General features: G+C 46.4%; 2 long non-coding RNA genes across 3 annotated transcripts; both read right to left on the reverse strand.

Moving 5' to 3' along the window:
- Nucleotides 1–11,719: 11,719 nt before the first annotated feature.
- On the reverse strand, nt 11,720–12,990 carry LOC124658110. Its single transcript, XR_006989012.1, has 2 exons — nt 12,249–12,990; nt 11,720–12,047 (listed from the first exon to the last, which is right to left on the reverse strand). It is a non-coding gene; the product is annotated as an uncharacterized LOC124658110 (long non-coding RNA).
- A 15-nt stretch (nt 12,991–13,005) lies between these two features.
- LOC124658111 lies at nt 13,006–17,244 on the reverse strand. Of its 2 annotated transcripts, XR_006989014.1 has the most exons (7): nt 17,095–17,244; nt 16,452–16,664; nt 15,543–16,282; nt 15,352–15,393; nt 15,157–15,265; nt 13,827–14,548; nt 13,006–13,057 (listed from the first exon to the last, which is right to left on the reverse strand). It is a non-coding gene; the product is annotated as an uncharacterized LOC124658111 (long non-coding RNA). The 2 variants fall into 2 exon arrangements; XR_006989013.1 differs by having other exon boundaries at nt 13,008–14,548.
- Nucleotides 17,245–27,517: the final 10,273 nt, after the last annotated feature.

Here is a 27,517-nt window from a genome sequence, read left to right on the forward strand (position 1 = left end):
ACCCAAACAAGCTAGTGTTCCTATGATGTCTGTTAAAATTGGTGATCATTGCTATTATGGATTATGTGATATTGGTGCAAGTGTTAGTGCTATTCCGTATGAGCTTTACACGGAGATTATGCACGAAATTGATTCTTGTGAACTTGAAGATATTGATGTGGTCATTCAGCTGGCTAATAGAGAAACTATTTCACCAATTGGTATTGTTCGAGATGTGGAAGTCTTATGCGGTAAGATTAAATATCCTGCTGACTTTTTGGTACTTGGTTACTGCTGCTAGTGATTATTGTCCTATTATTTTTGGTAGACCTTTTCTAAATACTTGTGGAGCTATTATAGATTGCAAGAAAGAGAAAATTTTGACTAAATTTGCTGGTGAATCTTATGAGTTTAACTTCTCTAAATTTACTAAAACTCCTTATAAAGCTGATTTGCCTAGTAATGATTTTAAAATGGAGCAATGTGCATCTATTGTTCTTGTTCCTAACAATCCTTTGCAGCAACATTTGGAGGATAGCGAGAGTGAAATTTTTAGGAAAGAAAGAGATGAACTTGAGGAAATTTTTCTTCGCCAACCTATTCTCAAGCATGATTTACCGGTGGAAGATTTGGGTACAACACTGCCACCAAAGGAAGATCCTGTTTTTGATTTAAAGCCTTTACCGATAATCTTAAATATGCTCATATTGATGATAAGAAAATATATCCTGTTATTATTAGTTCTAAGCTTTCGAGTTTGAAGAAGAAAGGTTATTGGGAATATTGAAGAAACACCGAGGAGCTATTGGCTACACTCTTGATGATTTGAAGGGGATTTCTCCATCTATTTGCCAACATGCTATTAATATGGAAGATGATGCAAAGCTTGTTGTTGAACCTCAGCGTCGTCTAATTCCGAAGATGAAGGAAGTGGTAAGGAATGAGGTATTACGACTTCTTGAAGCTGGTATTATATATCCTATTGCTGATAGTAGATGGGTTAGTCATGTACATTGCGTTCCCAAGAAAGGAGGTATGACTGTTGTGCCTAATGACAATGATGAGCTCATTCCTCAAAGAGTAGTTGTAGGGTATAGAATGTGCATTGATTTTCGAAAAGTTAATAAAGTTACTAAGAAAGATCATTACCCTTTACCATTTATTGATCAAATGCTAGAAAGATTGTCTAAAAATACTCATTTTTGCTTTCTTGATGGATATTGCGGGTTTTCACAAATTCTTGTTAAAGCTAAAGATCAGAGAAAACCACCTTTACTTGTCCCTATGGAACTTATGCTTACAGGCGTATGCCTTTTGGTTTATGTAATGCTCCTGCTACCTTTCAAAGATGCATGTCTGCTATTTTTCATGGTTTTTGTGAAAGTATTGTAGAGGTATTCATGGATGATTTTTCCGTTTATGGGAATTCTTTTGATAGTTGCTTGCGAAACCTTGATAAAGTTTTGCGAGAGATGTGAAGAGACTAACCTTGTCCTTAATTGGGAGAAATGCCACTTTATGGTTAATGAAGGAATTGTATTGGGACATAAAATTTCGAGAGAGGTATTGAAGTTGATAGAGCTAAAGTTGAAGCAATTGAGAAGATGCCCTATCCGAGGGATGTTAAAGGTATTCGTAGTGTTCTTGGTCATGCTTGGGTTTTATAGGAGATTTATTAAAGATTTCTCCAAGATTTCAAAGCCTCTTACTAATCTTCTTCAAAAAGATGTACCATTTGTTTTTGATGATGATTGTAAGGAAGCTTTTGAAACTCTTAAGAAAGCCTTAACAAGCTGCTCCTATAGTTGAACCCCACGACTGGAATTTACCATTTGAAATTATGTGTGATGCTAGTGATTTTGCTTTGTAGGCGCTGTTCTTGGACAGCGAGTAGATAAAAAACTGAATGTTATTCATTATGCTAGTAAAACCCTTGATGCTTTGCTCAAAGAAATTATGCTACAACTGAAAAAGAATTATTAGCTGTAGTCTTTGCTTGTGATAAATTCAGATCTTATATTGTTGATTCAAAAGTTACTATTCATCCTGATCATGCTGCAATTAGATACCTTATGACAAAGAAAGATGCTAAGCCGAGGCTTATTAGATGGGTACTTCATTTGCAAGAATTTGATTTACATATTGTAGATAGGAAAGGTGCTGATAATCCTGTTGCTGATAATTTGTCTAGATTGGAAAATATTGCTTATGATCCTGTTCCTGTTAACGATAGTTTTCCAAATGAACAATTGGCTGTAATAAAGGTGAGCTCGCGAGACAGTCCTTGGTATGCTGATTATGCTAACTTTATTGTTTCCAAGTACTTGCCTCCAACCTTTTCAGCTCAGACAAAGGAGGAAATTCTTTTATGATTTGAGGCATTATTTCTGGGATGACCCACACTTATATAAAGAAGGAGTGGATGGTATTATGCGAAGATGTGTTCCCGAATATGAACAACAAGAGATATTGAGTAAATGTCATGGCGGTGCTTATGGAGGACATCACGCCGGAGATAGAACCGCGCAAAAGGTTCTACAATCAGGTTTTTATTGGCCAACTCTCTTCAAAGATGCAAGGAAGTTTATTTTATCTTGTGATGAATGTCAAAGGGTTGGTAATATCTCTAGACGCAATGAAATGCCAATGAATTATACTCTTGTTATTGAACCGTTTGATTGTTGGGGATTTGACTTCATGGGACCTTTTCCCTCTTCGGAAGGTAACACTCATATACTTGTTGCTGTTGATTATGTTACTAAATGGGTGGAAGCTATACCTACAAAAAGTGCTTGATGGTGAGACCTCTTTAAGAATGCTTTTAGATATTATTTTTCCTAGATTTGGAGTTCCTAGATATATTATGACTGATGGAGGTTCTCATTTTATTCATGGAGGTTTTAGAAAGACTCTTGCTAGGTATGGTATTAATCATAGAATTGCTTCCGCTTATCACCCTCAAAGTAGTGGTCAAGTAGAATTATCAAATAGAGAAATTAAATCTATTTTGGGAAAGACTGTTAATAAATCTAGAAAGAATTGGACTAGTAAATTGAGAGATGCACTATGGGCTTATAGAACTGCTTATAAAAACCCCATGGGAATGTCACCTTATAAAATGGTTTACGGAAAAGCTTGTCATTTACCTTTAGAGCTAGAACACAAAGCTTATAGGGCTGTTAGAGAATTAAATAAAGATCCTAAACTTGCTTAGGTGATAAGAGGTTGCTACAATTAAGTTCTCTAGATGAATGGAGAAGCGAAGCTTATGAAAATGCTAAACTCTTTAAAGAAAAAGTTAAAAAATGGCATGATAGGAGGATCATCAAAAGAGAGTTTAATATTGGGGATAAAGTCCTATTGTATCGGTCTCGTCTCGGATTCTTTGCGGGGAAATTACTCTCGAAATGGGAAGGACCATATGTTGTCGAGGAGGTGTATCGCTCAGGAGCAATCAAGATTAGCTCTCTCCAAGGCAATGCTACGCAAGTGGTGAATGGACAAAGACTCAAGCATTATATCTCGGGTGATTCTTATAATGTTGATGTTGATATTATTCAAGTGGAAACACCGGAAGCTTTCATCAAAGGACAAATTGACAGTCCGCCGAACTCGACTTTGAATAGGTAACAGTACTGGTAATGAAAAGTTCGCGATTTACTTTCCGAACATTATTTTTGTTGTTTTTGGAAAATAAGAAAAATTACGAGTTCGAAACGGAGTGGAAAAGACGCACGAGGGGGCGAAACCACAGGCCGGCGCGACCTGACCTGGGCCCGCGCCGACCTATGGTCTGGCCGCCCCGTCGCCCCTTTCCGACTCTGGTTCGATCTGGTACTTTCCGTTTGTCGAGAAATTTTTTGCTATATAATCCCCCGGACCCCTGGAGGTCCGTATATCGTTTTCTCGACGTGTTTTGTTTCGAGTTGTTTCTGCCAGGATTTGCTTCGGATCTAGAGCCACCATGTCTTCGTCGGAAGCTCCGAAGGACAACTCCAGCAAGGATGTTGGCAACTTGTACATGGAGGAGCTGAAGATGCACCCCAGGGAGTTGCTGCTCGTTGAAGGAGAACTGCGGGTCAAGGATGTCCAGGGTCCTAAAGGAGAAGGAAGCCTGGAAGACAGGATGGAGAAGCTAGAACAAGAGGTTTTCAAGTACAAGAAGATGGCTGAGCGTGAGGTGGATATCTTCCACAGGATTGTGTCCGAACTCATTGCTGAACATGAGAAGGAAGCTCGGGAAGCTTTGGAGCGACATCCTCTCACTTCACGACACCACCAACAAGCTCCAAGCACAACTCTATGACGTTCAGAATCAAAACTGTGAGTATGAAAACAGGTTTAACTACATAAGTCGTGCTGCCAGTTTCAGGATTCCCGAGACCAAGATGTCGTTTCTTGATGGAGAGCCTCTTCCTTGGAAGTCTGATGACGGGAATTCATCACCACCATCTCCTCAGGAGTAATTCATCATCGGTATTGGCATCCCCTTGGTTTGTTCCAAGCTTGGGGGAGTGCCGCGGTATCACATTATCACTACCTTTTACTTTTATTGTCAAGTAGTGTCATATCATGAATAGGGAAGTTATCATATGAGATGGGTTGCGTTTGGAAGTATCTCTCCTTTAGTTGTCTATGTATCCCTTGGTGTGAGTTATCGATATGGAATATTAATGAGAAGTCTTATCATTTACATATTGCACATCTTATTTTAGTTTGCATTCTCTACTATATGATTCGTCTTGTTGTTAGTATAGGTATCACTTTGGGAGCATTGAATAAATCTATTTGGTTTTGGCAAACTTAGCATTGGTCAATAACAACAACACTTTGAGGTTTAAATAGAAAAGAGAAATACATGTAGATGTTTCATTGTCTTTCTTGTTAGCTCATAGCTTATTATTCGAAGTTAAGATTGTTTGTGCTTACAAGGAAGATGCATGATTGTTTCTATAACATGTATATTTGTTTGTTTCCCTCGACTCTTATGCTTGCTAATTAACCTTGCTAGCCAAAGACTTGTACTGAGAAGGAATACTTCTCGTGCATCCAAACTTTCAACCAAACCTATGTCATTTGTGTCCACCATACCTACCTATTACATGGTACTTTCTGCCATTCCAAGTAAATACTTCATGTGCTACCTTTAAACAATTCAAAACTTAGTATCTCTTATTTGTGTCAATGTTTCATAGCTCATGAGGAAGTATGTGGTGTTTTATCTTTCAATCTTGTTGGGCAACTTCCACCAATGGACTAGTGGTTTCATCCGCTTATCCAATAATTTTGCAAAAAGAGCTGGCAATGGGATTCCCGGTCCCAAATTAATTAAACTAAATAGACACTCCTCCATGGTATGTGATTGATGGACGGCACCCGAAGTATTCGGTTAGCCATGGCTTGTGTAAGCAAAGGTTGGGGGAGTGTCATCATCATCATAAAGCTAAAATAAAAAGGCGCTCCTTCATGGTATGAGATTGTTGGCGGGCACCCGAGGATTCGGTTAGCCATGGTTTGTGAAAGAAAGGTTGGAAGGAGTGCCACACAAAATGAAAATATTATGGGAGCCGCTCTTAGGAGGTTGTCTGGCAAGGGGGTTAGAGTACCCGCTACCAGTCGTTGACAACAACAAACACCTCTCAAAACTTTACTTTTATTCTCTTTATATGATTTCAAAACTGAAAGAGCTCTAGCACATGATTTAATCCCTGCTTCCCTCTCGCGAAGGGCCTGTCTTTTACTTTATGTTGAGTCGGTAAACCTATTTCCCTCCATCTCAAGCAAGCATTTGAGTAGTTGTGATCAAACCATTATATTGTGATTTGCTTCATCATGTCTTTTATTCTTCCTTGTTTAGTACAAGTTTTATCTGAATGAATATAGCTTTGCAAGTTATCAATGATCATGAGAGGACCATTATGATTGAGTATGCAAGTTGTGCCTTATAAACTTTAGTATGAGAGCGCTGCTCAATGAGATAAATATAATCTGTTAATTGTTCTCTGACCAAGAACGAAGTTTGCCATCACCAATGATGATTTCTTATGCACCTTTACTTGTGATTACCTTATACTTGTTTCAATATGAGTTATAAGAGATTGTTTACTATAATGTCCTGTGTGAATGAATATGATGCTTCTTGTCCGTATTTTATTTATCGACTCTTCACTCCATAAACATGTGGTCATGTCTATCGAGTTCGGTTTCGCTTGGGGACAAGCGAAGTCTAAGCTTGGGGGAGTTGATGCGTCCAATTTGCATCACTATTTTATATCATAATTTGCTTGTTATTCATTGATATATTTCATATTGGGACACAATACTTATGTTATTTCATCTATTTTGCATGTTTCATCATTATTGGAGGATCAAGCACCGGAGCCGGGATTCTGTTGGAAAAAGCACCGTCAGAAAGCAATATTTCGGAAGATCACCTGTGGAAGAAAATTATACCAAAAATCCTATTTTTCAAGATGACGAAGGAAGCCAGAAGGAGGAGCCAGGAGGAGCCAGGGTGGGCCCACACCCTAGGGCGGCGCGGCCCAAGCCCTGGCCGCGCCGCCACGTGGTGTGGAGGGCCCACGACCCCTTTCGCCTCCTTTTCTTCGCGAAATCCTTCGTCCCGAAAACCTACGCCCGCAGGGGTACCTCGCGAAGAGTTACAGCCGCCTCGCGGGGCGGAGAACACCGAGAGAGAAAGAGCTCTCCGGCGGGCAGGAATCCGCCGGGGAAATTCCCTCCGGGAAGGGGAAATCGACGCCATCGTCACCGTCATCGAGCTGGACATCATCTCCATCACCATCATCATCATCTCCACCATCATCACCGCCATCTCCTCCGCAGCACCTCGTCACCGCCGTAGCAATTTGGGTTTGATCTTGATTGTTTGATAGGGGAAACTCTCCCGGTATCTATTCATACTTGTTGTTGATGCTATTGAGTGAAACCATTGAACCAAGTTCATGTTCAGATTGTTATTCATCATCATATCACCTCTGATCATGTTCCATATGATGTCTCGTGAGTAGTTCGTTTAGTTCTTGAGGACATGGGTGAAGTCTAAATGTTAGTAGTGAACTATGGTTGAGTAATATTCAATGGTGTGATATTTAAGTTGTGGTGTTATTCTTCTAGTGGTGTCATGTGAACGTCGACTACATGACACTTCACAATTTATGGGCCTAGGGGAATGCATCTTGTATTCGTTTGCTAATTGCGGGGTTGCCGGAGTGACAGAAACCTAAACCCCCGTTGGTATATCGATGCAGGAGGGATCGCAGGATCTCGGGGTTTAAGGCTGTGGTTAGATTTATTCTTAATTACTTTCTTGTAGTTGCGGATGCTTGCAAGGGGTATAATCACAAGTATGTATTTAGTCCTAGGAAGGGCGGTACATTAGCATAGGTTCACCCACACAACACTTATCACAACAATGAAGATTATTTAGCCGTATGTAGCGAAAGCACTAGACTAAAATCCCATGTGTCCTCGAGAACGTTTGGTCATTATAAGTAAACAAACCGGCTTGTCCTTTGTGCTAAAAAGGATTGGGCCACTCGCTGCAATTGTCACTCTCGCACTTTACATACTCGTACTTTATTCAACTGTTACATCAAAACCCCATGAATACTTGTCTGTGAGCATTTACAGTGAATCCTTCATCGAAACTGCTTGTCAACACCTTCTGCTCCTCGTTGGGATCGACATTCTTACTTATCGAAGATACTACGATACACCCCCTATACTTGTGGGTCATCAACGGGGAACTGCGGCGGCCGGAGTAAATCGACCAAGAACTTGATACCCACATCGACCCTGCACGAAACGGTCGTCGGGCCCTCTTCCCCACGGCCATCTCGCCCTCGTTCCCACCGCCGCGCCAAGGCTGAGGGGCTGGCCGCTGTCGTGACCAGCTGCACGCCCAGCTGGCCGCATCTGTCCCCACCGGAGGGTGCTGCTTGCGCGGAGCTCAAGGCGGCGTGCCATGGCGGCGCTTGGGGAAGCTACGGGGAGGGAGGTTGCTTGGGGAGGCCACGGGAAGGGAGGTCGCGCTCCGTCGAAGGCCATAAGGGGGCACTGCTAGGTCGCCGGAGCCAGTAGATGGGGTCGCCGGAGCCTCGCCAGAGTTCGGCGGCGGTGGGTTGGTCCGGTAGATTGCAGGCCGGCAGGAGGAGGTCAACGGGGGAGAAAAGGGCCTTCCCAGTTTTTTTATTTCTTTTCATATGGATTGCTGCCACATCATCTTTAGTAGTGGGCCTAGTCTAACTCACAAAATTATGCCAAATTTGCTGTCAACTCGCGTTTAGCGTATTCTGCAAAAAATCTCGCAAAATCTGGTGGTTTTTTGTCCCACGAACGTAAAGTGGTGGTAGATGGTAAATTTCACCATCAAAGTGGTGGTTTTATGCTATTAACTCTAATTTGGATGGAGGTGATAGTATGCGAGGAGCCCTACTCTACACTCTATAGGCCGGCTTTTGCTACGAGGCAATGTGCAAATGGGATCGATCGATGAGCACAAGGATAAAGTCTTTTTTTTTTGCGAGAAAAGGATAGAATCGAAGATGCTTAGCAAGACATATACTATGGAATCTTATAGTTGTTAATAATTTTTTAACAAAATTGGTCTTATGTCTAAGATCTACTACATGACATTAAATTTTCTAGTTCCTTAGTTTTCTAGTTCTATGGGTAATGTACTTATATTACGCTATTACCTATATGCCATTATCATCATCTCTCTCGCTATTAATAAGAGCGACACAATAGCTTTTTTCATTTATGTAATGCATGGTACTATTTATCATGCCCGCTATGGACACTAGGGAAAATATCTAGTGATAGCACACCTCAGATGATACCATGATACCACTTCACAAAATTTAAATTGTAAGTGTCGACAAATTTTGAAACAAATTTGTGGTTGTTGACAAACCGTGTGTTTATATTCTCTAGATTTTTCACATCCAAATTTAAAATACACCAAGAGAAATAAGAAAGACAAATGCTATGTGATTATTGGCATTTTGTGTTTTTGTCTTTATGTGACACTATTCATGATTGATTTCTCATTTTTGTTTCTCTTAGGGTATTTTGAATTTTGTTATGAAAGTGCATGTAGGCACACATCTTCTGAACCCCAAACTCTCGATTTTGAATTTTTTAATATTTTAAATTTAAATTTTGAAGTGATATCATGATACAAATAAGGTGTGATATCACGAAGGTGGCGTTTTAACTCATAGGAGTAAATGTTCTCATTATACAAAACAAGTAAAAATAATTTTAAAAATGTTAAAATTTCTGACATAATTTTTTTGGTGTACATCGTGACATTCTATGTTAGTGCACAATTTTTTGTGAAGAAACAAAATTTATGTGACGTGTATAAAAAAGAAAAATATATCTCATACATAGTCGTGTTATAGCATCAATTTTTTTTTTATAGGAGCCACAAATATTTTTTTTTTGAAAAGTTGTGTACGAACATAAAATGCGTAGATGTACTTGAAAATTTTTATTTTGAATTTTTTTAACAATTTATAAAATGTAGATTCATACAACGGGAGCAAATACTCCTATGAGCAAAAGTGAATATCATGCATATCACTAGATATGTTCTAATGGATAGTCCTAGTAAGAGCGTTATTGAGTCCTGCCAAATCCCCAATCCATAGGATCCCAATTTCGACAAACCAGGCCACGAGCCGGTTAGAGCATCCCCACTCGTTGGCGCTCCCCACGCCCAAATCCGGCGAAATTTTCGTCCGGATTGGAGGAAGATTTGGCGTGGGGAGTAGTAGTTTCCCAGCCGCGTGCCCAGGCGAAGTCGACGAGGCGAATTGAAAAAACAGAAACTTGACAAACTACGGCTAAAAACGGGTGAATATAGACTAAATTTAATGATACTAGATTTAGATGTGCGCCTTGGCGCACGATCCCGTGAAGATCATACCAATATCCATTTTGTACAACGGTAAGGTAACTACCAACTTAATAATATGTTTCATAAGTTTTACTGAAAGAAATTAAGGTAAAAAAAGAGTTACATAGTTTCTGAATTTGAACAAATCAATTGAGACGTGTGGTAATTAGAAAAAATATCTAATTTTGAGGATAAACTTTTAAAGAACAACTGTTTATACGCCCAAAGTTTACATGAGAACATGTGTTCTACTTTTAACCAATAATAATAATATAAGACTATGGGACCCACAAGTTGAGATTGAGAATAAAAACAGTGTACCCATATGACCATACATACACAAGCACATCTCATAATTTTATAGCTACATCCTATAAAGAAGTTTCTGATCAACAAAATGAAATGGCAATTTGTGATCTTGCTATTTATATACAATCTAGCAGGATTTGGCTCCTGCACTAATCAAAGTCTAAAATAACCTTCTGTCCCGTTACGACATCGATATAGCAGCTTTAGCCTCCTGCTAGAGCTGCGCATCGAACATGAAACTACCGCTAAGAAATTGGAAGCCAAGGAAAGAGACATCTTAGCATCTCCATTACACTCTGTCCATCACCCGCGGGCTGCGTCGGGGCAATCTCCAACCCTAGATGCTAGTTCCCGTCGTTGCCGTCAGCGCAGGCTGCCGGGCGAAACCTGTGCGGTGCCGGTGCCCATGCCCCTACTCGTGCGCTAGGAGGGGAAGCGCATGGTGGCCGGCGACGGTGGTGCTCTCAGGTTGACGATGTTCCAGCTGCGGCACACCTTCCTAGGTCGCGAGGTAGAGATGACGTGGCCGCTTGGCGACGGGGCGGAGCGTTGGCTGGTGGCAGTGCCCTCACTATGGGCCAGGCGTGACAATGCCATCTCCGATGGTCAGAGGAGTGGCTCGAGATGGGAGTGACCTAGACAGCGACGCACCTAGTGCTGCGCGGCGACAGGAGATTCATGAGCTCGCCTGGGATCGGCTGGGCCTAGGGGGGCATGGTCTGCTTCTGATGTTGCATCTAGTTAGCTACCGCTAATGGCGGTTGAGGTAGTGCGTTCATTCACTACTCGTTCCCAGCTGTGTCTTCTCGATCTCGTCGGTCTCGTTACTTTGGCCACGGTGAGATGACGGTGGTGATTGCAAGATCATGGTGGCGCAAGTTGGTGGGTGGCGAGGTTGGTGGAGCGCGATGGAGCGTCCTGGGTCATGGGTTTTTGGGCGTCGGGAGAAATCCCTATCGGATTGCCGACACCGACGCGTTGTCGCCTGCGAACGCTGGCATTCCTTCTTGAACAGCACCGAGGGAGCCCCTTCCCCACTCCCTTTCGTGTATCGGGGAAACATTAGGACCAGCAGCGGCATCACTATTGTCGCATCCTTTTTTGAAGGGGTCGCTTCGTATGCGGCGCTTTGGAATGCTAAGAGCGTGGTGGATGAAGTAGAGCGACGCCATCATGTTCCGGGTATGCAGCTGCAGCTGAAGGCTAGTCCCTTGTTATCTCTTTACTTAATTTACCATTTTTTTTGGTTCTCCTTTTCTATTTATGTTTACGTTTCTAAAAAATTTCCCTATTTTTAGGCAATTATGGAATTTCCCCTATTTTTGAGACAAAACAAGCCCCTCAACTGGGCCGTTAACATCAATTATTTCACGACAAGTGCCTGATTATCATTTACTCGATGGTAAGGAGCCAAAGATTAGACATATAAAGTGCCACTATTATATTGCAATTCTTCTAAGATAAGCCTGTTTCCCAGCACCTGGCTTTATTTGCAAAGTCAGAGAATAGATTAAATAACGGCACCCAGTACCCATTCTTCCCAAACATCAAAGCAAGATCTTGAAGCAACCGAGCATACAAAATATTCAGGAGGGATTACTACTCCAGAATTACCCATGTATCGCTAATACTCATTGAGAAGTCTCTGATTTAGTACCACTGCGGAACAGTAGGGCCATCATAATAAGATGTCTAAGCTGAAAGATGTAGTCCAAACACATTGTCATCTCCAACCAGTCCTCTAGCTCGAGAAGTCCGTTTAAATGTACCACAATATCTGCCGTTGACGCTCTCAGCTTATCATAACTTTTTTTGAACCTGGGTATTTATGAACCTGTGTATAATATTGTCGCCATTTACAAACCCACGAAAGTCCTGTTTTTGATAACTAAGATGCTGAAACAACCCTGACAATTCTAATCCCTAAATACTGGAACTATTTAGGACAGAGGTGATTGAATCCAAAACGCACACAAATACAAAATTCTAAAATATCCTAGGTGCTTTCTGTTGAAAACCAACATATTTTACACACCTGAGGCTAATTGGTACACTCTCTGGAGTCTGGAATGTGATCCCACTCCTGCCTTCACATTCTGCATCGACCGAGTAAACAGAACATGGATCATCACCATGTACTGGGAACAAAATCAGTCCATAAGCATACCCATATAACTGTGAAGATTCAAAACTGCATGACTATAGTTGCGCCCGAGTGAGTGGCAGAGTAGGAGTCTGTCCAAGTAATCATTATAGCAGTAGATCTGGATATTGAGTATCTCCTATCAACATGCGGTGTTTCTTTGTGGTTAACCCATTGGTTAAGAACTTCTACAGTGCAAGAAATGCACTGGTATTCATGATCTTGAGTAACCAGACTACAGGTAGATTAACCTAGTACAATGTATTAAATTTGAGCAAATGTCACGTCCACACATCGCAATACTGACTTTAGCTCTCTGTTCTAACTGTAGCTCTCTTGTTAAATTGTATAATAATGCAATCAAGAAAGACACGACATCATCTTATTGAAGGAAAAAGCAGCTCACTGAAGTTTCTAATTCTAACTTTACCGACGTCTGCCGAAGAGAACACGTACATAAATATTGCAAACATTTTTTCACACGAAGAGCATCATCCTAAGCCAAATACTGGGTTTTTCCCATACACCGAATACTGAATTCTTACCTTCTAACAGTTTAACCAAAGTGCCAACAAAGATGGCTACAACAGGTCCCCTTTTCAGCACATTTGAGCACACTTTCACCGTCAAAAGAAGTAGCACCATGCACTGATAACCACATCAATTAAGAGTGAAAGAATGCATAGGCAGGGGAAGGAAAGCTGTAGAGAAAAGTAAAGATCGGTCAATAAACAATAGGATGGCAAAATAAAGAAATCAAAACCAGCAGTGCACAATACATATGTGTCCTGGAGGCTAGAGCACCATGCACTTGCGGATTTAGTTAAGATTGATTAGCGGGTGCATGACATTGATTTGTGTGGCTACTCAGTAATATCAAAGCGCCAGCTTGAGCACATAAAAAACGAAAACAGGTATAGAGAGATGGCATGGCCTTCCAGGTTCAGTTCAATTGATAATCACTTGTTGAACTCACGCCTGATGGCATAGCCTTCCAGGTTCAGTTCAATGATAATGTATTCTCATAGGTGTAACTGTGTAAGTTGCTGCTCCGAAAGGCAAACTATTTCAGTTCAACGAAATTAAAGGCTTTCCTCATTACTAATTTTGGAAAATCGATTGTGTTTTATATATGCTATGCATCCACTACACCAGCAGAGAATTTTCCAATTAGCAGTAAAAACAAGACGCACTCACAACATCTACGATAGCTATGATATACCAGAAACAGTGATTCCTTATCAAAGAGGCATACCATATCTGGTTTCAATTGCATTGGTAGTGTAATCCAAATTTAGACAGAAGCTGAAAGCGACAAATGAAAATTATTGTTTCTTCTCTTTATTTATTTCCCTAAAAGGCCAAAGGTAAAAAAGGAAAAAATCAATGGTGCGGTGAAAGCGTGAACATACACTATAAGATGGAGAGAACCGCTTCAAAATAAATTATAGTGCATGCAAGAAACCTTACAGTTTTATCTTAAATATACCTCGGACTTGTAGAAGCATTGTGTTCCCAATCCTAGGTTTTCTGACAGATCAGTAAGTCTAGATCAATCTTGAAAACTCAACCAGAGGACAGAAAATACATTTATATATATTCTAAATAACTGAATCCAAGTTCAAGAAAATATAGGAGTCTATATAGTTGCTCTTACATGCCAAACAATATGCTTTATAGACTTAGGATGCAGATCATTGATATGCACATGCATAATTTTTCAAAAGCTAGGCAAGTTTTTATTCGAACCTAAACCAACACAACTGTTTATACGATACAAAATTTATATGGTTACAAACTGCATATTCTACTCTTAATTTGCACACAGGATAATTAGAAAGTTCGGAGAGGAGGGATGCCCAAAGAGATACCTCAACCATCCTACAAACAAAAATGGTGAATCATCCGTCGAAGAACCTCCGGGATGCAATTGACCATGACTTCAAATACTAAAGAAAAATGATCCATTTGTTGCCTCCACTCCATCTGATGTTCAGGTCTTATTACCAAATTCAACAATGACAAAAAAGACATGAATCATAACACAAAAGCATTGAAGTTTGAAGATTTTGGCATGAGAGACATTGAATAAAGCTCATCATTGAAGAGGATATTTTACTTGGTCTTAGGATATGACAACTGAGGCACATAATCCTTTAACTAATAACCCACCGTATTTTACTTTAAACCATCTGTTGGTAAATAATAAAAGTATTAGATAGAAATCCTTGCACATACGTAATACATGACAGATCTTACATGTCAGATCAACCTACACCAGTAACAAAAGCAGAATATATTTTAGACACCAACTAATGATAGCATGCATATGAAATAATCAGAACTACTAACATTGATAAAAATATGTCCTATTTTCAGTAAGAACCACCTTTTAATACTACTCCACCTGGATGAAGCACTAAGCATGTACAATTTATAACTCCATGAAGTTAGAAAAACTGTGCATATAAAAGAAACAGAAGCAGGTCACATAGTGTGAATATTGAACTGCATATAAGAGCTACATAATATGTCCCATGGGAACTCTGAGTAAAAGATAACGCAAAGTGAATTTGCAGCACAAGATCTATGAGTGTCAAAATGAAATTAAGACTGGAAAGTTCTACAAAGTCGCGGAACATGGATGCTAATCATCAACCCTGTAAATCTGAGAATAAAGATTTTAAAATAGTGATATTAGATAGAAGCAACGACAGTACAAACTACAAAAAAGGAGCAGCAGTAATAATGAAGACGAACAAAAGTAACATGAATCAGACAATGTTCCATTCTTCATTACCTTCACATCCGCGAAAGACCGTTCCAATCAGAATGGATATCAATCTCCGTCCTTACATGTTCATCTGAGCTATACCTCTCCTGGATGTTAAGGAGGGGAAGAAAAGCACCTGCCAGTTGCAATTGGAATATTAATATTAACTAAAAGGGATCAGCAAGTGTGCGAGGAGGCATGGATTCAACAATTCCCCATTACCTTAATTAATAGAGACAACAAAAAAATGTATCTTTTGAGCATCTGCACAATATAAATCATGTTATATTTATTACTATATATGATACAAAAATTGTATATTCTGAACATGATTGAACTTAACTAATTTATGCAACCTATAGGACCCATTTTTCTGAATTAAGAAATCAATCCATTAGTTTGGGAAAGGGCACCTAAGTTCAAGGCTTCCCCTGTGCTGAGCTTCGGTTCAGATTCAATGAAGGAAAAGAAAGAACACAGTCCAAGGTAGAATCAACACTCTTCAGAACTTTACTGGTCATTAACAAATAATAAACTGACAAATATCATCAAAACAATATAATATAGTAAGCAAACACTTTCTTTACTTATCCCAGCTCTATATCCTACTTATCAAAACAGTTCAAGATACCATTAATGATTATCCATCATCCACAAAATGGGAACATGTTGTTTACATGGTTACATAAGTTGTCTGATAAGTGATAAGAAAGAGCATATACCATTTTGTTTTGCGATTTTTCTTGTAAATCACTCCTCACTTGAATAGAGCAACAATGATCTGCTACACTTAGTTTTGTAAGGTGCCATTACCATAGCCTTTGAATTAATAGGAACCAAAAACTCATTGCCATATCACACAAAGCATCAAATGAATGCATCTGGGAGGTGCATGGTTTTTTCACAACCCTTAGAACTCTCCTCTGATGCTAAAGTTGCATAGGATAGTGAGAATTCTTTTTTACTAAGTCCTAGATAGCATATAGCATTCTGCAACATACCTTGCTGAACAATAACCATGTTGTTGCCCATCTCATTGACCATTGCTCTAAGTCCAAGAGCTTAAGTACTAATATAAAACCAGCCTGAACAATCTTTAAATAGAAATACCATGAGAATGTTACCAATATACTCTGGCTCGAGTGCTGGTGACCTGTGCATCCACAAGAAATACATCCCAGCTTCAGAAAATCATAAATTATGGCGGCAAAACAAACAAACTTTACACATAAATTTCTGAAATAAATATTGGGCTGCAAGGGAATCATTGGCTGATGGAGTTGATCTAGAGATGAACAAATGAAGGCATGACAAAACTTTACCCAGAAATTTGGGCTGATGCAAGCCGTGGACTCGTCTCCGCGACGATGCTGCCTGCAGGCTCAACGGCGTGAGGCGGCGCTGATCCCGGCGACAACAACATCAACGACATGAGTCGGCTCTGCTTCGGGCAAAGGCTGCGCCGGCGTTGACTGCGCGAGACATCACTGCCTCCCGTCGACGCGGCGAAGGTATGCCTCTCATCTCGCACCGCGCTTAAAATGTAAAATAACACTTCATGAAAGGCCAAGAGTGGGAACATTTCAAGGAAAATGCAAACTAATTCAACGTTTATGCTATAAAAAATTCCCATTATGTAAACCTCCGGGTGTGGTTTACTCAGTTACCTAAACCCCCTTATAATTATCCAGTAGACAAAGAATAGATCAAGAATTCAAGATGTCCAAGATGACATCACAAATTTATTTTTAACTATTAGTACGACTATAGAAATATATCAATCAAATCATTTCTTGCTTGTCCTATTTAAATGCATGGAACAACTAAGATTGAACATTAAAGTAAAACAAATGGAAACAAAGCAGTTTACCGGAATATAGAAAGTGACCAGATCTGATTTCATTTGTAGATCAAGGCATTGATTGGATAAACAAATCATGGATGTACAAATCCAGTTTCATATACCTGGAAGATGACGACCATGCCAGCCGTCTCCGCGTCACCACCTTATTGCTGCTTGCCTGCCGCAGCTTCCTTCCTTTCTGGAGCAGGTCCTGGCTTCCAGCTGCCGCCATCGCCCGAACCCTCCCTGCAGCCGCCGTCGCCCAGCGCTTGCTGCGGCCGCTGCTGCCTCGTCCAGCCGCCAACGTTGCTCGGGCGCTCGCCATCGGCACAGCTACTGCACACTCCCTGTAGCCGCCGCTCGAGCATGGTGGCGGTGGAGGCCGACTCCATCGTTCCACATCTGACTCGCCTGTTCCCCCACGGCAAGGTCTGCCTCCTCTAGCCATGGCACCTTGCAGACCTTCCCCTCTTCCCGGCGGCCCCTCATGTGCTCCTCCCTGCGCCGGAAGGCCTCCCGGCGAGCGGAGGCCATGATCCTTGACGGGGCCGCGGCCGGTTCTTCTCCAGTACCGGAGGAGGACGGAGGGGCACGAGCAAGACGAGGAGGAGAACGGGAGGAGGCGAGGCGGAGGCGGAGCCCGCGCAGAGGAGGAAGCTGGGTGGCGGCAGCGTCGACGGAGAGGAGGAGGATGGGGTGGAGGAGGCGGCCATTGGGGGAGCTGCGAGACCTGGGATTGGGATGGCCCTCCGGGGTGGGGATTGGGTCGAGATTTGGGAGCGACGAAAACCCCAAACTACCCCCCGCTGGAAGAAGATATTTTTCAGGAATGAAGCGACGCGCGACCAACACAAAAAACAACCCAGCGACTGACAAGCTAACCCTGCGGAACGTAGGACCCTTGCGCTGTCACAGGCGGGTAAAATACCACCGTTTCATGGCTTTATCTAGCAAGGGAAAGTCACCCACCATTTGCTGGGTCAGAGTGAACGGACGAGATCCCTCAACTGACACCTACTGGCAAGATCCAACGGATGAGAAATGCTAACCGCTGTGAAGCCCCCTATGGGGGGCATCGTTTATACCTTTAGATTTATTACATTACGGGAGGAGTTCATACATAGAGGCCGAATTCGACTATATTTCGAATTCGGCTAGGGGAATGCAAACGCTAATTTTAAAACACGGCGCTCTACATGCCGAAATGGCGGTAGAACACCGTGTAGTCGCCGCCGTCGTCGTCGGAGCCGTCGTCGTTGGCCTTCGGCTGCGCGGCCTGGCTGCTGCTGCCCTGGCCGGCGTCTCCCCACCCCGGGGACGGCTTGTACCAGTCGTCGGAGGAGGACTCGAGGTCGACGACGGGGACAGCGACGCCGGATGGAGGTGTCGCAGGACGGCGGTACCGCGCGAAGTCGTCGTTGGCGGTTGGAGCGGCGCGGGCGGCGAGTTGGCGTGCGGCGGCCAGGTCCAGCAGCCGCCGCTGCTGCTCCTCCTCCTGGCGCTCCCAGTCGCGCCTGGCCCAGTCCAGTGCGGCGTCGTCCGCGCGCTTCTCCTCCTCCATGTCGTGCAGCGACCTGGCGATCGCCTCCGCCATCGCGGCGTCCTCCGCGCGCTTCGCCTCCTCCTCGGCGAGCTGGCTTGCGGCGGCGGCCTCTTTCTTCGTCTTCTTCTTCCGGCCGTTCTGCGGCGCGGAAGGCTGTTCTCGGATAACGAGGGCGCCGCTGCTGCGCCCTCTGGTCGCCGGCGGAGACGCCGGCTCCTTCTTGACGCGCACCGGCGTCGAAGGCGACGTCGCCTCCTCCCTCTTCACCGGCGCCAAGGATGACCTCGGCGCCGATCCGGAAGACGACGAGCTGGCAGCCATGCGCCGTGGCTGCCAGACGTTTCCCCGACGGCGGCTCGCCGATGCCCTCGATGCCGATGGAGGGGCATCGTGAGCACCGGGAAGTTGCCGCCCTCGATGTGCTCGAGGACGGCCTCGAGTGTCCGGCCCGGCGCGCTCCACCACCGTCGGCGGCCCACGGCGTTGTTGCGCGCAGGTGGAGGCGGCGGGCCGTCGTAGGCCGCCAGCTCCCGCTCCCACCGCCGGAGGAAGTAGGAGTTCCACCGCGTGTAGTTGTCGGGGTGGTGGCGCGGGTCGGCGCGCTCCTCGTCGGTCATCGTCATCCTCGCCTCCTCGATGGCGACGTCGAGGGCATGGCCCTGCGGCGGCGGCGGGATCGGAACGCCGCCAGCACTTAGCCGCCAGCCGCCTCCGGGAGGCCTCGTGTCCGGCGGGCAGGGGTACCCCGCCCGGTGGAGGAGGTGCCCCTCCCACGTGTGCAGCGACCGGCGGGGAAGCCGTTGTTGGCTGCGCCGTCGTCGCCGTAGAACGCCATCTTGGGAGTAGAGGGAGAGTGGAGGGAGAGTGGAGCACGGGGTACGCCTCGCGGTGATCGGACCGGCGTATATAGGCGTGGCTGGCGCGGGGATTAAATGCCGCGTGGATTGCGACGCGTCCGCGGCGAGCTGACCGGCGGCAGCCTTTAGTGCGCGCGGAAGACGATGCGTGCGCGGAAGACGACGACATTAACTCGCCGCGTGGCCGGCGAATGCAGACCGGCGGCAGGCTTTTACAGCGCGCGGAAGACGATGCGATGAGGACGACGATCGGCTTCTCTCGCCGACAAGTTTCCTCGCCGTTTCGCGCGCTTTCGTTTCGTCCGGAGTCCCCGAGCGCTCCCCGGGGGGCCGGGGATGGCGTGAGATCGCCGGATGGATTTAGGCCCAAATCCGGACAAAAACGAGGAACCGGGGGCGCGACTGGGCCGAATTTCGCCGTCCGGATGGAAAAAACGCTCGCCGGGGGCCTGTTCGGGGGGACGAGTGGAGATGCTCTTAGAACTACTATGTGGTTCGGATGTTGCAATCGCTGCGGATGTCAAGATCGCGCGTGAACAAGGCATCATTCCGCAGTTCCCCAAATCGAGCCCTACATGGCAACCACACGGGTTGTCATAGGCGGTTGCCGATCGTCCGACGATGGCCCGCTCTCAATCCGCGATAGATCGCGGCTGACCGAACGAATCGTCGGCTTCTACCGGACGGCGGCCGGCCGGCTGCCCTCCGGCAACGACGATGTCCTCCTCCACGGAGGATTCTGCTTCGGAATCCTGGACCCCGTCTCCAACATCGTCGCCAACGCCATCAGCAGCAGCGACGGCTCGGTCGGAAAGAACGGCGCGGCGGAGGAAGCGACTGCCGAATCGTCGCTGGAAGGAATGGCGGCGCGGTCGCTCGACGGCCTCGTGGCCTTCCTGGTCGCGTACTTCCGCTACCTCGCACCCGAGGAGGCGCTGCGCTACCTCCGCGCGGCGAGGGCCGACCTCTGCGCCGCCGTTCGCCGCGCCGAATCGGACCGCTGCACCCTGGCATTTCGTCTGGACTCTGGTACTGCCAGGACCGCCCTCCGCTGCGCCGCCCTGGCCGCGCGGCACCCTGATCCGGACCACATGGTGACCACGACACTCACCATCTTCTATTGTCGCCACCATGTTTGCGAGGTCCTTTTTCCACCGCCGGGATGCTGCCCCTCCGCCGTGCCAATCATTATGAACAAGAAAAAGATCAATAAGGGACGCCTCTCTGCCGCTGCTGTCGAGCACCTGCGCCACATTCTCACGCCGGAATCACAGCTACTCATGGCTTCCACACGGCTACCTCCTGACATACACCATCTCCTGGCTAGGCCGCTGCCTGAAAGACCCCGCTTCATCGGTATCCGCTCATTAAGCTCGCGGCTGGCTTCATTAACCTACTCTCTCAGTCGATCGCTCCTCAACAGAATCCACTGCTTCTACCTGGAGGCTCTGACCCTGCTGCCGCCGGAAATGCTGCGTAGCCACTACCACCGCAGCCTCGTCATCGCCGGGCACTGCTACGGTCCCCTTGACCCTGTCTCCAACATAATCCTCAAGACGGTCTGGCTGGAAGCCACCTTCCCTGTCCCCATGGAGCGGCAGTTCGAGCTGCCCATGATCAGCTCATCGGCCCTGCTCCGCCTCGCGCACCGCTCCATCGAAGGCATGGTCGCTTTCCTCCGTGCTTTCTCTGGCGGCGACCTTTCCGACCTTGATGCCTACCGGTTCCTTCTCTACGCCGATGCCAACCTCGGCGTAGCTATGGAAGCGCTGAAGCAATCACGGGCAGAATGTGATGAAATAGACAATCCACCGAGACGCAATCTTTGTGGTGTTCTCTTCTGGGGAAAAAGAATAGAACCCGAGAAGGGTTATCCAACTGTCCCACTGTCCGACCTCTACCAAGCTACAGTCACCGCGGCAATGCACCCAAGGCCTGACATGCTGCGAGAATTCCTCGCGTCGGGCCACGTGCGCGCGATGCTGCCTGCCTACTCCGGCAGATCGCTCTCCCGTGAGGACGTTCGCTCCCTCATCGTTTCACTATCAGAGACCAAGCCCTCCTCCCAGGATGACGGCTTGCCATTGCTGCCAGCTAAATATCAACGGCTGCCCCAGATGGCGCGAGACAGTTTTATCTTAAACCAGGAGATATTTCAGAGAGAGCTTACACTCTTCTCCAGAATGGTTAAAGCTGCTTTGAAGGAATACACGAAACATAATGGGGTCAGTTAAATTTGTTCATCCAGATGTCTGTTACTGTTAGTAGTTCTTACCAGTGCTTAACGATGCTTGATACATCTTTATATGTTCATTATATATATTACAGGGTAGTGAGTATGAGCTTGTTTTTATTTGTGGAGGAAATGAGAATGTCGCTGATTGGGATGGACATCCTCGGTACATCTTTAAGTACCACTACTGTCATGTGAACTTCTTGGCGAGGCCCAGAGGTTCTAATGTGGCGCCAACACTTTTCTTCGCGGAGTGCGTCAAATATGACGGGAACAATGATATAGATCGGAAAACTACATGTTGTACCATCGTTGTGCCACCTAAACATGTTGCTGGTCAGCTCTATCATGCAGCAGAATCTGGCTCCTATTTTTCTTTGTTTATCTTCATATTGCTTGATATCTTCTACCTTGACATGTTGTTTTTGGTGCAGAGGAGTCATCCACAATTTGGCGTCATCTAGGATTGAATGCACAAGATCCTTCCGATTAGGGCTGGTTCCTTTGAAGCTGACATCGTTGCGAAGTTTCCAAAGTCTCCACAGGGTGAGTAGGATGACTGATTTAGCTCCTCTCTGAAGTGCAAGTTCCAGGTTGGAATTGCAGCTTGAAACCAGAAACAGAAGTCTTCGTCAGAGTTTGGGATGCATGTTTGAAGGTTCAACCTTGTGAGGACATCCTGCCAAGTCTGTTGGGAAAAGGAGCATTGTGTCAACAAGTGCGAGATTAATTCGATTTCCTTATCGCAGAGGGCGTAAGTGTCATCATCATCCAGGCCATGGCGCATGCGACTTTTAACAGTCCAGCATCTATCAAGATTTTGCACTTCAGAAGCAGCCCCATACGGAGTTGTGATGCGGGAAGTAGACAGGCTCCAGGTGATCTTATCTTCAGAGTCAGGCACGATCTGCTGTTCTGCAAAAATGTCGACCAGGTGTAGGAAATTACCAACTCCTTCGACAGAAAGAGTGCCTGAGATGTCTCTCATCCATGCATTTTCAGGAAGGGCGTTGGCGACAGTCCGGCTCTTGACACTTCGATTGCTGACAGTAGCGAAGACAACAGGTGCAAGATCGGAGATGCTCTGTCAGGCTAACCATCTGTCGGTCCCGAAAAGGAGCTTGGCGCCATCTCTCAGTCTGGATTTGGTTGCAGCATGGATGAGGGCGCTAATGTGTCGATTTTGTTTGATTGGGAAGCTCCTTGAAATAGGCTTTCGCCCCGCTTTATAAATAAATCCACAACGGGCGAACCGATACAAGGTGGAGAGGAGAACCTCATACAAAGCAGATCAAAGAAAGAAAGAAAAACACAAAAAACCCCACACTTGCCACCGAAGACATTAAGGTGAGACCAAGTCGACTCGGGGCTCCACAACGACGCCCCCAAGAGGGTAACGACGCATTCCGCTGCCGTCGTCGAGACCGTGAGGTCTAGGGTTTTCACCCGGAGCCATAGCGCGGGACGGATACCCACAACGACGCCCCCAAGAGGGTTACGACACCCGCAGGCATTGCCGTCATTGGCGCCGAGGCGCTGAACTTTCGCTCGAAAGCATCCGCACACCGCGCCCGAGAACTTAGTCGCCCGCTGTCTCCAAGATGGGATCTCCAAACACGATCTGGGGGTTGCCAAAGCCGAAGCGCCGCCAACTCCAGGAACTCCCACCGTCCGCTCCACGCCATCCTCATGACCGAAGAGAGAGACCACCACCGCTGCCACGTTGCCCGCCGTAGAGCCATCCGCGCAGTCCGCCTTGCAGGGCCGCCGCCCCGGCATCCCCACGAACTCGAGCCCGTGACTCGGCCATCACATCGCAACGCGAATTGGACAAAGTAGGAGGCACCGTTGCCAGTAGCCATCAGAGCACACGACAACCTAGGGGAGGGGATCCGCCCTCCGCCACCAGGAGGTGCCCGCCGACCGGACACAGTACCATAGCCGATTCAGCCAAGATCAGGCCCGGCCGCCTGCCAGGCCTCGATCAAGCCTCCTTAGCCGTGCCACTGTGCAGCTGCGCCCAGGCCGCCGTCGCCATCCACCTGCAACACCGTGCCAATCCTAACCGTGCCACCACCGAATCGCCATGCGCTAGCCAGAGACCATGGGCGGCGTCGCCGCGACCTCACTTCTTGCAAGACGGCCTCGGCCGAAACCGCATACCGCCGCAGAGAAGCACCCCCACCGCGACGCCCAGGGACAAAGCCGCACCGTTCCCGACGCCGCCATGTCGCTGGTCAAGCCCGACACTTTGTCGGCAACCTCGCGCTCGCCATTGCACTCCCGCAAGAACACCGCTTTGACCCCCCAAACGGAGGAGGATCGGCTCGGACCGTGCCGCCGAGGACCGCCGGAGCTGAGCCCACCTGGCCCAGCCCTGGCACCAACAGTAAAGAGAGCAGGGCGGGCGTTCGCCGGAGCTGGCCCCGACCGAGGACCGCCTGTCCCAGACCGAGGCCCTTCTGGCCCAGATCGGGGCCCGCCCGGCCCCAAACTGGGCCGCATCGCCGGCAGCCGCCCCGCCACCCCCCTCCGCTGCCGCCCAAGGCCACGAGCCGCACCAGCCCGTCCTCCGCCGGGACCGTCGCCGCCATGCCCTGCCATCGCCGCCGGACCGAGCACGCAGGCGCCCCGAGCCGCACCGCCGCCGACCGCTCCTGCCCCGCGCAGGACCACGCGCGCGCGGGTAAGGGAGATCCCGCCGCCGCCGGCGCCACGCGGGCTTTGCCCGGCGGCCCAGGCCGGCGGCGGCGGGGGAGGAGGGGAGGAGGAGGACGGATGGAGGCGGGATTAGGTTTGATTGGGAAGCTAGCCCAAGGTTTTGTTGGATCTACACGACCAAGCCACGAGCATCGTACACAGAGGGCCCAACCCATGCGCTTCAGTCCAGAACGGCAGGCTGCCAAGATCGACATGGCGGCGACATCACTACAGGCCACCGCAGAGCTGCCGCCGCCATCGTTGCGGCTCGTTGCCCAGAAGAAGAACCGCTGACATTTGACAATTGCTCCCTTGATGGGCTTTGGCATGTCAGTGACCAGCATAGCATGGATGCAGGTTGCGGCAAGAACCGATTTGACAAGGACAAGGCTATCACATTTTGAGAGCAGATCAGATTTGTCATGCAGTTTATCAATGAGGGGCTGCAGATCTTCCACAAGCAGCTTCCAGATGGGTAGGGGACACCCATATATGCTCCACTGGTGCAATATGGACTCGGAGAAAATGGTTCTTGGAAAAACGTATTCAGGACTGAAGAAATTGTTGACAATGCTAAATTCTTAACTGATTTCATGAGCTCACTGCAGGTGGCTCATAGCCATGTTGGGCACGTGCAGACAGCGAATGCTATTTGTGAGTGATTAGTAGCAATGCTGATTTATAGTAGACTGTAAATGCTGCCGCGGAATGGTCGCATTCATTGTCCTTGTTATGTTGTCTGGTCATGGCATATAATTTCCTTGAAATCTCATCTGGCTATCATGAGTCGAATTTTCTGTTTTAGATTTGGATTCCAATTCGAATTCAATTGCCATTGCCATGCCAATGGCCAATTCGATTTAAATCGAGTGTTGTTCCAACTTTTTATTTGGCCGTTCATACTGTATCCCAGTTTTGGTCCATGTCAACATTTCATCAGCTCTCTACAATAAAATAAAACAAAATTAGTAAATTAAGCAATATCATTAGATTCTAACGGAGTATATATTTTTATCATGCATTTATATATTTTCATGGCCCTTCTTAGTCAATCTTTATTTTTTTAGTTAGTAATACATTATGGAATACAACAAAGTATAGTTTGTACATCTCCACCCTGTTCATTTGTGAAGTCTTTTGGCTTTGAATTTAGTTTTGGTCGGGCTATGAGACTCGTTAGTGCTGTATATCAAGGGCAACGAAGAGAAAGCTACAAGCATCCTCGAATATTGTTGATTTTGCTGGTGTGAAATTTCATCTTCCGGACCAGCTTTGGAACTTTGCCATTTTTTACAGATGGCGACCACAAATCATTGGCAGAGCTCTGATAAATACTAATACAACTGACATGGTGAGTATGCCGTAAGATCAGGTAAACTGTGCTTGCTACTACTACAATCCTATATTCTGTTTCCACAAGTGGTCTCTGGTGGCCGTCTAGTGGGTCTAAGTGGCAGGGAAGCGGCGTACCGGCGGTGGCGGGGGTGGGGTGGTTTGAGTTGGACCTCCTTGGGTACTTCGGTTCGTGGCCTAAAGGACAGGATGAAGAAATCGGTTCATGCGCAGCCAAAAGGAGCGCTTGCATCCGGGCTAAGCTGCTGGAGCGGATGCATCCTCACCTGGTTTTGTAACACGAATTTGGTCGTTCGCCAACCAGAATGAAAACGTCAACGCACAAGCTTCCTTTGGTTGGGAGTTGAGACCAGTATGCATGAATTGGCATTTCGGTGGAGCCACCGATCTCCAACTTCAACGTACATAAAACATGATACATTGTCATGGCAACATTCGAACTCTAAGTTTCATTAACACTACTTGCGTGGTATCTCTTATGCTCTATAGTATTATACAGTACATCACGTAACCCAGTCTGTTATTTGATTGGAGAGTCCGGGAAGTATAATGAGCAAATCGATATGTCAAGCATTTATCTACTTCCCGCTGTATTACAAGTTGACGCACTCAAATATAAACTACTCACTACAGGAATCGGCAGAGACGCCGACGGCCACCACGTACGCCGAGGGCTTTTTATCGGGGCCGTCGGCGTACGGCATCGCCAGGGCACCTTCGGAGGACGACCGTCGGCGTACCGATGCCGTCGGCGTAGAGGGGGCTACGCCGAGGGCTGCCCTCGGCGTCTACCAGGCCCTCGGCGTAGAGGTCTCCATCACCTCCCCTCGCACCCGCACCGTCACCGCCCTCTCACGGCGTCAGACAGACGACGAGGGCTACCCTCGGCATAGGGCATGCCCCCCCTATGCCGACGGCCACCCTCGGCATATAGGTTTTTTTTTTTTTATTTTCTCTCTCTCATATTACTTTATATTATGTTTCTATTATTTATTTACTAGTATGAATTATGTAAAAAATGGTTCTATTTTTTAAGAATTCGTAGATGGCATACATTGCTAACTTTAACCCTAACTCTAACTTTAAGCCTAACTCTAACCCTAACCCTAACTCTAGCCCTAACCCTAACCCTAGGGTTTCCACATACATTGCTAACGCTAACTCTAACCCTAACCCTAGGGTTTCCACATACATTGCTAACCCTAACTATAACCCTAACTCTTACCCTAGGGGTAGATCTGCGGGGTCCCGCCCTAGGATTTCCCAAGAAACAGATCACCGGAGCGTCAGAATTGTTGAAAAACTTGCTTCTGCCCCTAACATATATGTACAAGTGTGAGGTAAGGTTTGGCTAACCTTGGATGTACCCGACGTTGACGATTTCCGCATAATGGGCTAACACTTGGTAAAATCCAGGATCTGTATGTGGAAACCCCCGCCATGGCTCAAACGGAGCCTATTTTATGGTAAAGTATGCCAACCTATGGTTTCCATGTACATATGTCCTAAACAAAGCAAAATAAATAAAAAAGTCCACTGGTAAACCCTCGCACGGAGAAAGCTATAGGGGTAGATCTGTGGGGTCCCCGCCCCAGGGTTTTCCAAGTTACAGACCACCGGGGGACCCCCGATGGGATGCAGTCAAAGGGGTAGACCGCGCGGTCAACAGAACTAGGGTTTCATCGGAAATCGAGCATCGGATGTAGGGAATGGCCCCAAAACTTGTGTGTGTCCACATGGAATGCACAAAAGTGATTTGAGATGGTTTTATATCCAAGGCTACCCCCCAGGTGTGTCCGGCTTCTCGGACGGGGGTTCCTACACTTAGGCGGATTCCGCATGTATAGGGGGAACTCCCT

The sequence above is a fragment of the Lolium rigidum genome, chromosome 5 (genome assembly GCF_022539505.1).
Source record: "Lolium rigidum isolate FL_2022 chromosome 5, APGP_CSIRO_Lrig_0.1, whole genome shotgun sequence".
NCBI lineage: Eukaryota > Viridiplantae > Streptophyta > Magnoliopsida > Poales > Poaceae > Lolium > Lolium rigidum.